Consider the following 12,887-nt stretch of genomic DNA (forward strand, 5'->3'; position numbering starts at 1 on the left):
AATTAATTTGCTAGTTAGGTTTTATTTGCTAGTTTTAGTCACGTTAATTATTATTATTAATAATGTCAGCTGTTGTAAGCAATATTATCTAAAGAAAGCAACCTTATTTGAGTTAAGCTCAATCACATAAAGGATAGCTAGCTAAAGTTAGCCGTTTAGCTAACGGCGGAGAAGAGCAGAAGTTCTTTAATGACCACGGGGATTTTTATGATTTTTGTGACTTTAAAATAACGTTAGATCACAGATGGAATTGTAAAGATCCTCTACTAATGTTATCCAAATGTATGTTAGATTATTTTAGTTACTCTTGGCTTGGACATTCTGAGCTATAGTAATCTTATACAGTCAATATACAGTAGTTATCACCAACAACAGATACCAGCGGTCACATCTGACACGACCACTGGGTTATGTCGGTTTTTACATTTTTATTATTACTAGCTTGAGGCGTTAGTGTCATATAACGTGTTTGATTTGCCTCCACAGTAAAGCTCAAAGGTTCTGTTCACGAACGAGTCACTTTCTGGCGACTACAATATAAACCGCAAACACGTTAGAATATCGCCCGGAGCTGGTTTACAGCTCATTAAAAATGAGATTCTGCTTCTAGTGCCAACATCTTTTGTTCACTGCGACATCAGTCACATCTAATGTTTCGCTGCCTGAGGTTTTTAGTACAATAGAAAGTCGTTAGCAGCCAGGTGTCGTCCCATCTTCTCCTGACAGATTAGCTTCCTTTAATTCCACCCAGATGCTTCCCGCCATGACCCTTTCCTCGCCTCCATCTCTTCACCGCCAACACGGTTCCGGAGCAGTTTCGGGGAGCGATTATAATATTTTGGCTTTGACAGGAAAAACAAACTAAAACAACTGTGCCTATTTTCGACTGATTAAGATCCACCCGAGGTCTCTCAAATGTCTTTAAACACACATCATTAAAGTGCGTCATAGCTAGCATCCCAGTTGCTAACAACCGATAACTACGTCGGGATTTACTCACAACTTCGTGGCCGATGGGTTGTGTGTGTGTGTGTGTTTGTGTTTGTGTTGGTGTTGGTGTTGGTGTGTGTGTGTGTGTGGGGGGGGGGTTCTTGTAGTTTGAAATGAACAGAGATTCAACACTCTGGGCCGTCAGTTTTATCTAAAACTTGAGCAAAAAATACTTATATTCAATTTCAAATCATGTCAATTTTCATTATGAGACGGGTAGTTTACGAGCATATTACTCAAAAAACTACAATCTAAATGTTCTTCATATTATTTGTGGAAGTAGTTTTCTGTGTACTGATTGAGCAATATCCAAAAGTTATTGCAAAAAATACTTTTATTCGATTTCAAATAGTGCAAAAGATTCACACATTTATTATGAGACGAACGGATTCCTCAAAAATGTATTTTATATATACGGTAGTAATAATCCTCCGTGTCCCGATTACGTCGAAAGAAAGTTGGTGTGCAACTTATTATCAAAATTATGTTTGTTCAATTTCAAATGTAGGAGGAAGGTGAAAATCCTGTGTGCTGATCCTGGCACGATGGCCAGTGCTAACCATCTAATCAGCGTCCTAGCACTGAACTCTTAGCTAAATATCGTAAAATATTGTAAAAATCTGTCCATCCAGTTAATATCTGAGATGAAACCTTTTTCTGTTGTAGTTGAATTCATTGTCACTCTGTTCGGCTCTGTCGTTGCCTAGCAAGTTGCTCGCCGCTTCACTGAGAAACCTTTGACCGGAACAGTTACGCTGACACCTGTCTGGTCACCGGAGTGGCTCCGTGAGCTGCGGCGCACAGCGCAACCTCCTGCATGAGGATACAACCGATAACGATGCAGCATCACAGAGACAGAACCAGCTTTAAATTTCATACTGGCCAGTTTCAGTGACGACTCTGAAGTGACTTTGATAGCACACGTGTGCTAACATGGCGTGTCTGTCACCTCCCTTCGTGGATGCGCCAGAACTCGGGTGTCATTAGAGAGAAGGTCTTCTGCTTCCAGCCTTTATCACCCGCGTGTCGATTGTTTGTCGAGCTCTCTGGGCGCGGCAGGATCAGCGTTGGGAGGATCAGGAAGAGCAAACAGTGTCGGACAGCGCGTCCCGGCGATGGCCGCCGCTGGTACTTTCTGTCTGCGTCACGTTTGTCAGGCGAATTGCCCTTCAGACAAAAGCAAACAGTCAAACTGTCCTCACAATTTCACCGTCGTTCCACGGTGATTTTCTGCTTCGACAAGCTTCTCTCAACCTTAAAATCACGTGCGTAAACAGACAGCAACATTTTACAGCAATTATCAGCAGTTTGATATTTATTAGCCTTAAAAGTTGTGGATTCGTATTAGCATGACGGCTAACCCCTGATAATCTAGAATGATTGATATAAATTCTCAGTCGCGCCCAGGATGGTTCACCTGAAACCTTCTCACCTTTGTGAAGGTCAATTATTAAAGATGTAAGAGCTCACCAACGTGAATGCTAAGTGGCGCTATTAGAGGACTCCCACATTAAAGCTAACTAGAAATATAAAGATATTTATGTCTATTGAAGCAAAGTGAAGCACTTCCCTGAAAGACAGAGCTGCTTTCTTGCTGGGGGTTCCTCTCTTCATTCGTCAAAGGTTCTGAGCTCCATCAGGACCTGAGTCTGACAGGAGTCCGTCCGCTGAGGATTAGCTGAGAAGATTTGGATTGATGAGGCTGGAGGGCGGGTGGAGGGATACGGGAGGAGTCACCTCCACAGGTCACCTTTGGAATACAGAAGCGTGAGACTGACAGAAGCTTAAAGCCCACAGAGTGATGGTGCTGCATCAGCCTGGGCAGAGGTCAGAGGTCAGCAGGACCTGGGTCAGGTCAAACAACAAACGATGTTCCCGAACTGGCAGAACGCCTCACCTGGAACCAAAAGGGATGCTGTCAGTTTGCTACTGGACTTGTCTGGTTTTCCGAACTGAGGCCCCGCCCACAAGGCGTTGCTCCTGGTTACGCTCTGTCTCGGCCTAATTCAGGCGGTTGTTGTGACGGATCTTCAACAATGTCGTGAACTTCCGAGCGATGTTGTGAGTTTGTTGCGACAGAGGCTGCCTTTGATGTCTCGTCAGATTAGCATGTGGGCGCTCTGGGCTTCCTCGCCGCATCATCTGGGATTCAGATTGAGCTTCAAATGAAACCTTGACATACTGCAGCCCCCCCCACGCTCCTCTGGAGCCATCTGTCTCCCCGTCTCGTCCTCCACTGCTGGCTGGTCTGCAGTGCAAATGTGCTGGTTGTTGTCCCCTGGGGGGAAAACATCAATTAATTCATGCATGTAATTATCACGGCGGCAATAATCAATATCGTACCATAGGTTAATACCCATGTAATTACCTTTCCTTGACACTGTGGGTAGTGAATTTGTCAAATCATAATCTGCAATAATTTGATAATTCAGGCTGAAATTCTCTGATGGTCATGAAGAAATGACAGAACTGATAATCAAAAATGATCCCTCAATCTGATGATGAGCTCATCTTGTAATACCATGTTCAACCATAGGTGGCGCCAGTCCGTTACTGAAGTAGGTTTTAAAATTATAGACTCAGAAAAATCTTCTAATCTTGACTTCCGGTATTGATCGCCAGTGAAGGAGGAGGTGAGACAATAAACACCGTCGGACGACCAGCAGCCTTCAGGGAACCGCTAAAGCTCTGCTAACGGGTCTCAGCATGTTGGACACATGTTCCCACCAGTGGCTGTGGGAACCGTGGGAACTGTGGGAACCCTGGCGATCCACCTCACATTGAGCATCACCTGGATTCGGGCAGTCGTGCCCGGAGTCCTTTTCATCCCGCTGGTACCTAATTGGTGTTTGGAGGAACGACCATCGGCGGAGGAGAGCTGAGAGAACTGAACGAACTCTGCAACATAAACAAATGCCTGAGGATTCAACAGATAATTTATTGGATCATTTACCAGATTTGTTAGGAACTTTGTGTCTCTGCAGAGCTGAAAATCCAGCCGCTTGTGCAGTTGTTAGCCGGAGCAGAAGCTGCTGCTAAAGCTAATTTCCTGAAATCAGTCTGGAGTAATTTGCTAAATGTGATTCATGAAAGTCGTGATTGATGCGGTCGCTTGTCTCGCACAGGTTGATGCTGCGGTGATGATCTGTACGGTAATTGTGGGATCCTCACAGCTCATTATGGACGAGCACATTAGCGCTGGCTGGCCCGGGCGCGCTCACACATGCAGGAACCTCGGAGGTGGGTTTGGATCATGTGGGAAACATGGCGGACGCGGACATCTGTTGTTTTTTATCCCTGACAGACTGAGCGATTAAACTTGTGATGGCTGTCAATGCCGTGGACCTCCAGCCCCTCCTGGGATCAGTCCTTCTCCTGCACTGTAGCCTCGGAGGCTCAAGGACGGGTGCACGTGCACGCAGGGTGAGATGTGCTCATCAACCTTGGAGATTGGTCGGCTCATCTGAGCCGCCATCCATCATGAGGGAATGTTCGTATTCCCTAAAGGATGATTCCTGATGATCCCACAGCTCACAGCTGATTTTACTTTCTTCTTGAGGTTGAGAACAACCAACAAAATAGATTAAAAGGTCAGAGCCTGAGGTCGACCCCTGTGGGACGCCTTTTCGGATCTGTGGAATCAGATTTAAATCACAGGAAGTTTGAGTGAAACGAACTTTACGTAGAACTCTGAATTCAGTCAAGAAAAGTGGATTTTTAGTGATTCAAGGCTGCCTGGAAGGTTTTTAGTTCCTTTTTTAAAAAGAAGAAATCCAAATTTAAATGTTTTTGTGATTTAAGGGAATAAATGTGGAATCTGTTACAGTGAGCTGTCATTGACTTTGTAAGGTGGAATAAAAGAACTTGAAACAACCCTCTGGCTATTCCAGGCTAATTTCCAGTGATGAAATTCCTCCTTTCCTCCCTCTCAGATGTTTATTGCTCCACAGAAAATGTCTTTCCATCACAGGAGCGAACGCTCGGCCATTATTTCTGCTCTCCATCCATCGGTATCCCTCCATCCTCCCACTCCTCCACCAGCTTCCTCCTCTCTCAACTCCAGCGCGCCGCCTTAAACTCAGCTTCACTCCTGGAATTACGCGGGATCGATATGATGTTATTCGTCCGTCTAAGTGGTCCGAGGACCATCAAACCTGACCGGCCTCGTCTCTCCGAACGTAAGTCACCGCGTCCTGACACTTCTTCAGTTAAAGAACACGGATGACGCCTGCGAGACGTCGATACCGCTGATGGCGAGATTCAGAGCGGGCTGGGCGGATAAATGCAGGACGCTGTTGGGACGCGTTATGAGATCGTTTGTTCTCGTGATGGACGGCCAAAGCTCCTTTACCTATAGAAGAAGCCACACAAGAAAATGTTAGAGTAACCTTTGACCTTCAGAAAGAACGCTGAAGATGTCACCCGCGTCGACCTCCCACTTTTCTCTGATAACTGGGATCAATGTCTCCGCCCGGAGAAGCTGAAGGTCGACAGCGGCTCCGTTAATCTGCTCTGGAAGACGGATGTAATTTGTGAAGGAGGATCAAGCAGACACTCATTTCCTGCTCCGAGCTGCTTCCTCCTGCAGCTCAAACAGTCCAATGAGACGGTTTGTTGTGATCAATGAACCAGACGCTCCCAGTCAGGCCTGCGGGAATCACCCAGCAGCCCCGGAATCAACGGGAACGTTTGGTCTCAGCAGCGTTTATCAGATGATTTCAGCATAATCATTCAAATGCTGAGGGCGCCGTATCAGGACAGAGGTTAGCTTAAACATGCGCATAACGGAGCTAACAGGACCCCCACCTCTGTGTACTTCAGGTAAAACTACTTCAAAGCTGTGTGTGTGTGTGTGTGTGTGTGTGTGTGTGTGTGTGCATGTGAACAACAGCTGTTCTCTGAATCATATCAGGAACATGATCTGTTTCTCCAGCATCATTTGTTTCCTCGTTCATCGGCGGTTCAAACGTCTCGTGCGACAGCAGCAGAGGCGAAGGCGACGTATTTATTATCCCGGATGCATAATTCATGGCGGGATGCTCGGCGGAGCCTTGGCCCCTTCACACCTGCAGCCATTTGTCTGCAGCCTTTCACCTCTCTCCTCCTGCAGGTGGAGCATTTTTCAGCACCTCCGGCGTCGGCAGGTGGAGGCGGGCGAGACAGATGGGGCGACGTTGGCGGCCATTCAGAAAAGTTTCCTGATCCTGGAACGTTGATGAGAAAAGAGGATGCAACTGATGGAAGAAACCCCGAAAGAGAGAAACAAGGAGGGGCGGAAAGAGTGAGATGGGCAGAGGAGAGAGAGAAGGTGAGAGGGTGAGAGGGAGAGAGAGGGAGGAGAGAGAGAAGGAGAGGGTGAGAGGGAGAGAGAGGGAGGAGAGACAGAAGGAGAGGGTGAGAGGGAGAGAGAGGGAGGAGAGACAGAAGGAGAGGGTGAGAGGGAGAGAGGGAGAGAGAGGGAGGAGAGAGAGAAGGAGAGGGTGAGAGGGAGAGAGAGGGAGGAGAGACAGAAGGAGAGGGTGAGAGGGAGAGAGAGGGAGGAGAGACAGAAGGAGAGGGTGAGAGGGAGAGAGAGGGAGGAGAGAGAGAAGGAGAGGGTGAGAGGGAGAGAGAGGGAGGAGAGACAGAAGGAGAGGGTGAGAGGGAGAGAGAGGGAGGAGAGACAGAAGGAGAGGGTGAGAGGGAGAGAGAGGAGAGACGGAGGAAAGAGAGAAGGAGAGGGGGGAGAGAGAGAGGAGAGAGGGAGGAGAGAGAGAAGGATAGGGTGAGAGGAAGAGAGAGGAGAGAGGGAGGAGAGAGGGAGGAGAGAGGAGAGGGTGAGAGGGAGAGAGAGGAGAGGGTGAGAGGAGAGGGTGAGAGGGAGAGAGGAAGAGAGAGGGAGGAGAGAGAGAAGGAGAGGGTGAGAGGGAGAGAGAGGAGAGAGGGAGGAGAGAGAGAAGGAGAGGGTGAGAGGGAGAGAGAGGGAGGAGAGAGAGAAGGAGAGGGTGAGAGGGAGAGAGAGGAGAGAGGGAGGAGATAGGGAGGAGAGAGGGAGGAGAGAGGAGAGGGTGAGAGGAAGAGAGACGAGAGGGTGAGAGGAGAGAGAGAGGGTGAGAGGAGAGGGTGAGAGGAAGAGAGACGAGAGGGTGAGGTCGGTCAGTGTGAAAACCCCAGAGACTGATGTAGACACACACACACGCACACACACAGACACATACACATGCACACACACACGCACACACACACACACACACACAAATGAACTTTTGACCAGTAAAGGGAGTCGCCTCGTGGAGCGGTGAAGGTCGAGGAGCCGGTCTGGATCATGCAGGACCATTTCTCTGTTGTAGGGAGGCACCAACACATAAAGACTTTCTACTTTCTGGCTGATTTCCTCTGGGGAAATTTCCCCGCCAGAGTGGCTGTAACCCCCCCCCCCCCCCCCAGCGCTCCTCTTCCTCCCTTTTCTTCTCTTCTTCTCTCCTGCAGCTTCATTATGCTGCTTCATCATCTTTTTGTGTCCATGCTTATTCTACTTTAATTTAGTGTTGTAACAATGGTTAAAATGATAGCTGCGCCTGCTGGTGATGTGAGGTATTGCAAGTTAGAATAAAAGAAACGACTCCGTGCTAGTGTTAGCACGATAGCATGTTTCACCATCTTGGAATCACAAATAGTCCAGTTGTTGGGACACGTTTGGAACCATTTGGTTCTGATCCAGTTAACCTTTGGGGCTGCCGGCCGACACGTTAAGCCTTTTAGCATCCTCGGCTAATGCCAGGGCATCAGGTCGTTACAGAAAGCCTCATTTAATTTGGGATCACTGTCAAGTTTTAAAACTTCAGGAGATAACAAAGATGCTTGGGTGCAGACGAGATGAACACTCTGCAAACCTTCTGCCTGCTGGTTTTCTTCGCAGCAGTATTCAGTCATCAGCTTTGGATCAGGTCCTCAAGCATCTCCACCCGACCCCGAAGGCCGCCCAGTTGACCTCACCCTGCCCCTCATTTATCTCCGGCTCTGTGGCACAGCAGAACCTCCTGCGTGCATCACATCAGATTTATTCGGTCATTCCTCCTGCGTTGTTTCTGGTACACATTTGGCCTTGTGAGAAAAATCAATGGTGAAAATGATCAACAGTCAACCATCTGTAATGTCTGCCATGTCGGCGAGGATGAGGACGAGTCGATTCCTTGTTGCCCGACTTTGGGCTCATTAACTTCAGAGCACAAAAGAATTCATGCGTCCGGCCGGAGGCGATGGATGGTTCTGTCGGACGGGGGGGCAGAGGAGATGTTTTATGGAAGTGCTGCTGTACATTACCTGGCCTTGGCGGAGATCTGAGTCGTTTCAAGTCATTTATGATGGTGATAAACAACCGCTGATTGATATCTTCAGTGCCAAAACACATCCTGTCTGGAAGTCTGTCAACAGGTCCACACTGGGGCTCCGACACCAACCTGGACCTGCACCAGAAGCTGAAATCATGTCAGAGGCCTCAGAGTATTTACTGAAAAGCTGAAGAGATCGAGTCATCTTTGAGGAACACTTTCAAAGGTCAGGAGCTTAAGGAGCACCCCCCCCCCCCCCTCCTTACCTGCGGGGCCTCCACATCACAAACACTGCAAGACTTCTCCAGGCACGTCTGCACTGATCCTCATGGTGTGAAGTGAAGAACCGTCAGCGAGGACGCTCTGACAGAGCTGCTGGCTGCTCCAAGAGCTCGTCACACGCCAAATAATGAGCTGGGACTGACCCAAGTAACACAGCTGAGGTCATTTTCTGGGCCGACGGAAGGAAAAAAGTCATTCTTTTTTTATTATTCTGCGTGTTTTCGGTAACCTTGGAGCCGCCCGTCTCATTAGCACAGAGGGAAGGGCTCTCTGACGAGATCTGCCCTCCTTTCACGTCCCTCTCGCAGAGGCATGGGAGATGAAATGGAGGAGGGCAGGAGTCCATTAAAGCGCTCCCCTCGCCCTTGCACCGGCCATCACCAAAGACATGCAACACTAGAGGATTAAGTACATGACGAGAGGCGGCAAATGACTGATACGGGACTTTGAAGGATGGTAGTTGATGACGTCAGAGGGAGATGGCCCCGATTAGCTGATGCTCGGGTTTTAGCAACCGGCTTATATTAACCGGGTGCTGGTCAAAGCTTCGCCGTGGCAGGAGACGGCGTCTGACAAAGCGGTTCCCGTTATCTATGTTCACAGTTAGCTTCACTGCAGCAGCTAACTCTCACTCTCGGCGTGTTCCGTGGTCGTTTTACTCTCCTGGGTAACATAGAGAGAGAGGAGTCGATTTGGGAGGTAGCTGGAGAGGTCGAACACAGAACGTCTCCTTTGGAACATCCGTTAGCCTTTGATGATTTATCACAGGGTGGAATTACATCATTTCCAGCTTCGGTTTGGGCTGTAATAGTTTAATCTCTTTAGCATTGGCTAAGAATAAGCATCAAGTTCCTCCAATTAAAACTCTTCTTTAATGTTTGGAGCATTTATACGTGCAGACTTTTGACGCAGGTTGAAATGAGGCAACGTGTTGACAGTCAGAGTGGGTTGATTAACCGCCAGTTTCTCAGTGTGCCTGCGGGATGATGGCGATGCCGAAGAGGCCATATTAATCAATCCAGAATCAGCAATAACCAAGAAGGGCAACGGCGTCATTTTGTAGATGCTAATTTTGTGTGGCGTGAACATGAAAGTGAAGTTTAACGTTCTCCTTTTTCAGCCCTCAGTATCAGAGCTGAAAACTGACACTTTGTTTCCTTAGTAGGTATTAAATTCCCAGTTTTTCTCCGGTTCCTTGGTTTGATTTCTCCCCTTTTTGAAGTTCTGGACGATAAAAAAATGATTGGAAATGTCCCGATACGTCCATGACAAATAGCGCTGTTCGCGTTGGAGTTAACGACAATGAATTGCTTTTATCTTGGGCGCCTTTGATGTATTGACCATTTTATTCTCATCCACGGGTTCGCCTGACCCCTGAGAATCCTGGGAAAATTTATGGACTTTTTAGGCATTTGGGTGCGTGTTTGTGTGTTATTAAGACAAATGTGTTGTAGAAAAATACACTTTGGCGGTGTCGCGTGCAGCCGAGCGGAACGACGCTTCACATCCACGGCCTGATAGCGGAGGAGGGAGACGGCGGCGTTTCGGCTCGCTGCCTCTCCACGTCATTAATCTAACAGTTAAATAACGCGCTCGTCAGTGTCGCAGGGTCGGCGTCATAAATTGCGCCTTACCTACATTTACATGCTGACATTTACAATCACGCAGACGTGTCGTTTAACACGGAGCTCCCGTAGCTTCATGCAAAGCCTGAAAGGCTGTTCGAGTCGCACACAGGAAGTCGAGAGGGAACGCTAACCTGCCCCGGGACCCACTGGTGACAGTTACGTGATGTTCACGCGACCACGACCCTAAAACGAACCCTCTAGTCCAGTCGACTTGTGTCAGCTGTAGATGAGCACGAATCCGAGAGGCGTGCGGACTGCAGGACGTAGTTCTGGTTCTTTAGGGAAGAAGGACTCGAACGCTGCGTCCCGTTTGTGACCCCTGTCGATCCTCAGACTCTGTTCGCCGCCGCGCCCTCTCTGTCGGCGTGACCTCATCGCCCCCCCCCCCCCTGCTGCCCAGACCCTCACATGCACCGGACCATCTTTTCCCAGTTCACAGGAAGTCTCCTGTGGGAGCTGGACCCACGCCTGAGATAATGGATGATGGAAATCAGGCTTCGATCCTGGCCAACAATCTGCTGCTCGGACTGTTCCTGGCCCGGCGTTCCGTCGGCTCCGGCGAGCTCGGCGATTGTTCGCTAACTCTGGCTCCGGACGCCAAAGCATCTGCCTGCATGTGTGAGGTGACGCCGGGGGCCGTCCCCCGCCGGCGTCCTCAGATGCCAGCTCCTTCGGTCTGTCCACAAACACGCAAGGCCTCAATGACACGGAAGGTCGTCCACGTGTGATGTAACCGTCCCGCGCCAGGATTTTCTCTGCCGTCATGACACGTTTAGTGTCCGTAATTTCTCCCTGCGAAGCTTTAATCAGCGCCGATGACTCAGATTTCATCATCTTAAGCTGGTGGATGGAACTTTTTCCATCGCGGTGAGATTGGCTCTGATGGCTCCATTTAGATGCGGCACTAACTAATCCGTGGCAGCCAGAACACACGGAACTGGAGCGGCGTGAGGCTGGAATACTAAATGGAACGCCGCCACGATAATGTGCTGCCTTTCCCTCGCCAACGTCTTGATGATGATGATGATGATGATGCTGGAAAATACCCGATTTAGCCATCAGGACATAAACCGCACACAGATAAACGCTGGAGCGTCAGTAGAGTTTTTAATCCAACTCCAAAGGTCGAACTTCAGCTCTGGCAGCTCATCGATGATGATTATCGGACAACTTTCCTTCCGAGTTTATTGCTCGAGGTTTAACCTGATAAACAACCGTTTCCCTCAGCTGTTTCTCACCTGCTGCCTGATTTTTAAGATGATTTTAATGAATCCTCTGAGGCGTCACGTTTGAAGGAGAGTTCAAGGATTGGTGGAGCTAACGGTGGGTCTGGGTCCGTGCAGAACCCTGCTCAGCTGGTCCGGCCCGGTGGACAACATCACACCTGAGCTAATGAGGCAGGCCATACTGGGTCAGCCCGTGTGTGTGTGTGTCTGCGTGTGTGTGTTTGTGTGTGTGTGTGTGTGTGTGTGTGTGCTGGTTCTCTGCCAGCTCTAAATCTCAGGGTCCAGGTGCTTTGATTAAACACATCCTCTGCAGGTTAAGTAGAAAACGTGAAGGTTAAAGCAGACAAAGAGCTGATGAGTCTTTTTTTCAGTGAGATGTGAAAATGAGCAAATAAATTCATCATGAAGCGTAAAAGTTTAACCACCACCATCATCATCATCATCATCTGGGTCAGAACCGTGAAATCAACTCAGCAACGTCACACTGTTGTACGCTGGCCAGAACACAATAGCACCTTTAAATCTCAGTTCTGGCAGCAGAATCACGACGACTGCAGCCAAGGTTGGAATTAACCGACTGTTTCTGTCATTGATTCAACCGTGAGACACTTCCTGTTTATCCAGACAGAAGCACAGAGCTAACAGTAGCAGTCGCACGGGTCAATTCCCCTCTGTCCCAGTATAACCAGTCTATTAACCCTCTCTGTCCCAGTATAACCAGTCTATTAACCCTCTCTGTCCCAGTATAACCAGTCTATTAACCCTCTCTGTCCCAGTATAACCAGTCCATTTACCCTCTCTGTCCCAGTATAACCAGTCTATTAACCCTCTCTGTCCCAGTATAACCAGTCTATTAACCCCCTCTGTCCCAGTATAACCAGTATATTAACCCTCTCTGTCCCAGTATAACCAGTCCATTTACCCCCTCTGTCCCAGTATAACCAGTCCATTTACCCCCTCTGTCCCAGTATAACCAGTCCATCAACCCTCTCTGTCCCAGTATAACCAGTCCATTTACCCCCTCTGTCCCAGTATAACCAGTCCATCTACCCCCTCTGTCCCAGTATAACCAGTCCATTTACCCCCTCTGTCCCAGTATAACCAGTCCATTTACCCCCTCTGTCCCAGTATAACCAGTCCATCAACCCTCTCTGTCCCAGTATAACCAGTCTATCAACCCTCTCTGTCCCAGTATAACCAGTCCATTTATCCCCTCTGTCCCAGTATAACCAGTCTATTAACCCTCTCTGTCCCAGTATAACCAGTCCATCAACCCTCTCTGTCCCAGTATAACCAGTCCATTTACCCCCTCTGTCCCAGTATAACCAGTCCATCAACCCTCTCTGTCCCAGTATAACCAGTCCATCAACCCTCTCTGTCCCAGTATAACCAGTCTATCAACCCTCTCTGTCCCAGTATAACCAGTCCATTTATCCCCTCTGTCCCAGTAT

Source organism: Takifugu rubripes, chromosome 5 (genome assembly GCF_901000725.2).
Source record: "Takifugu rubripes chromosome 5, fTakRub1.2, whole genome shotgun sequence".
Taxonomy (NCBI): Eukaryota; Metazoa; Chordata; class Actinopteri; order Tetraodontiformes; family Tetraodontidae; genus Takifugu; species Takifugu rubripes.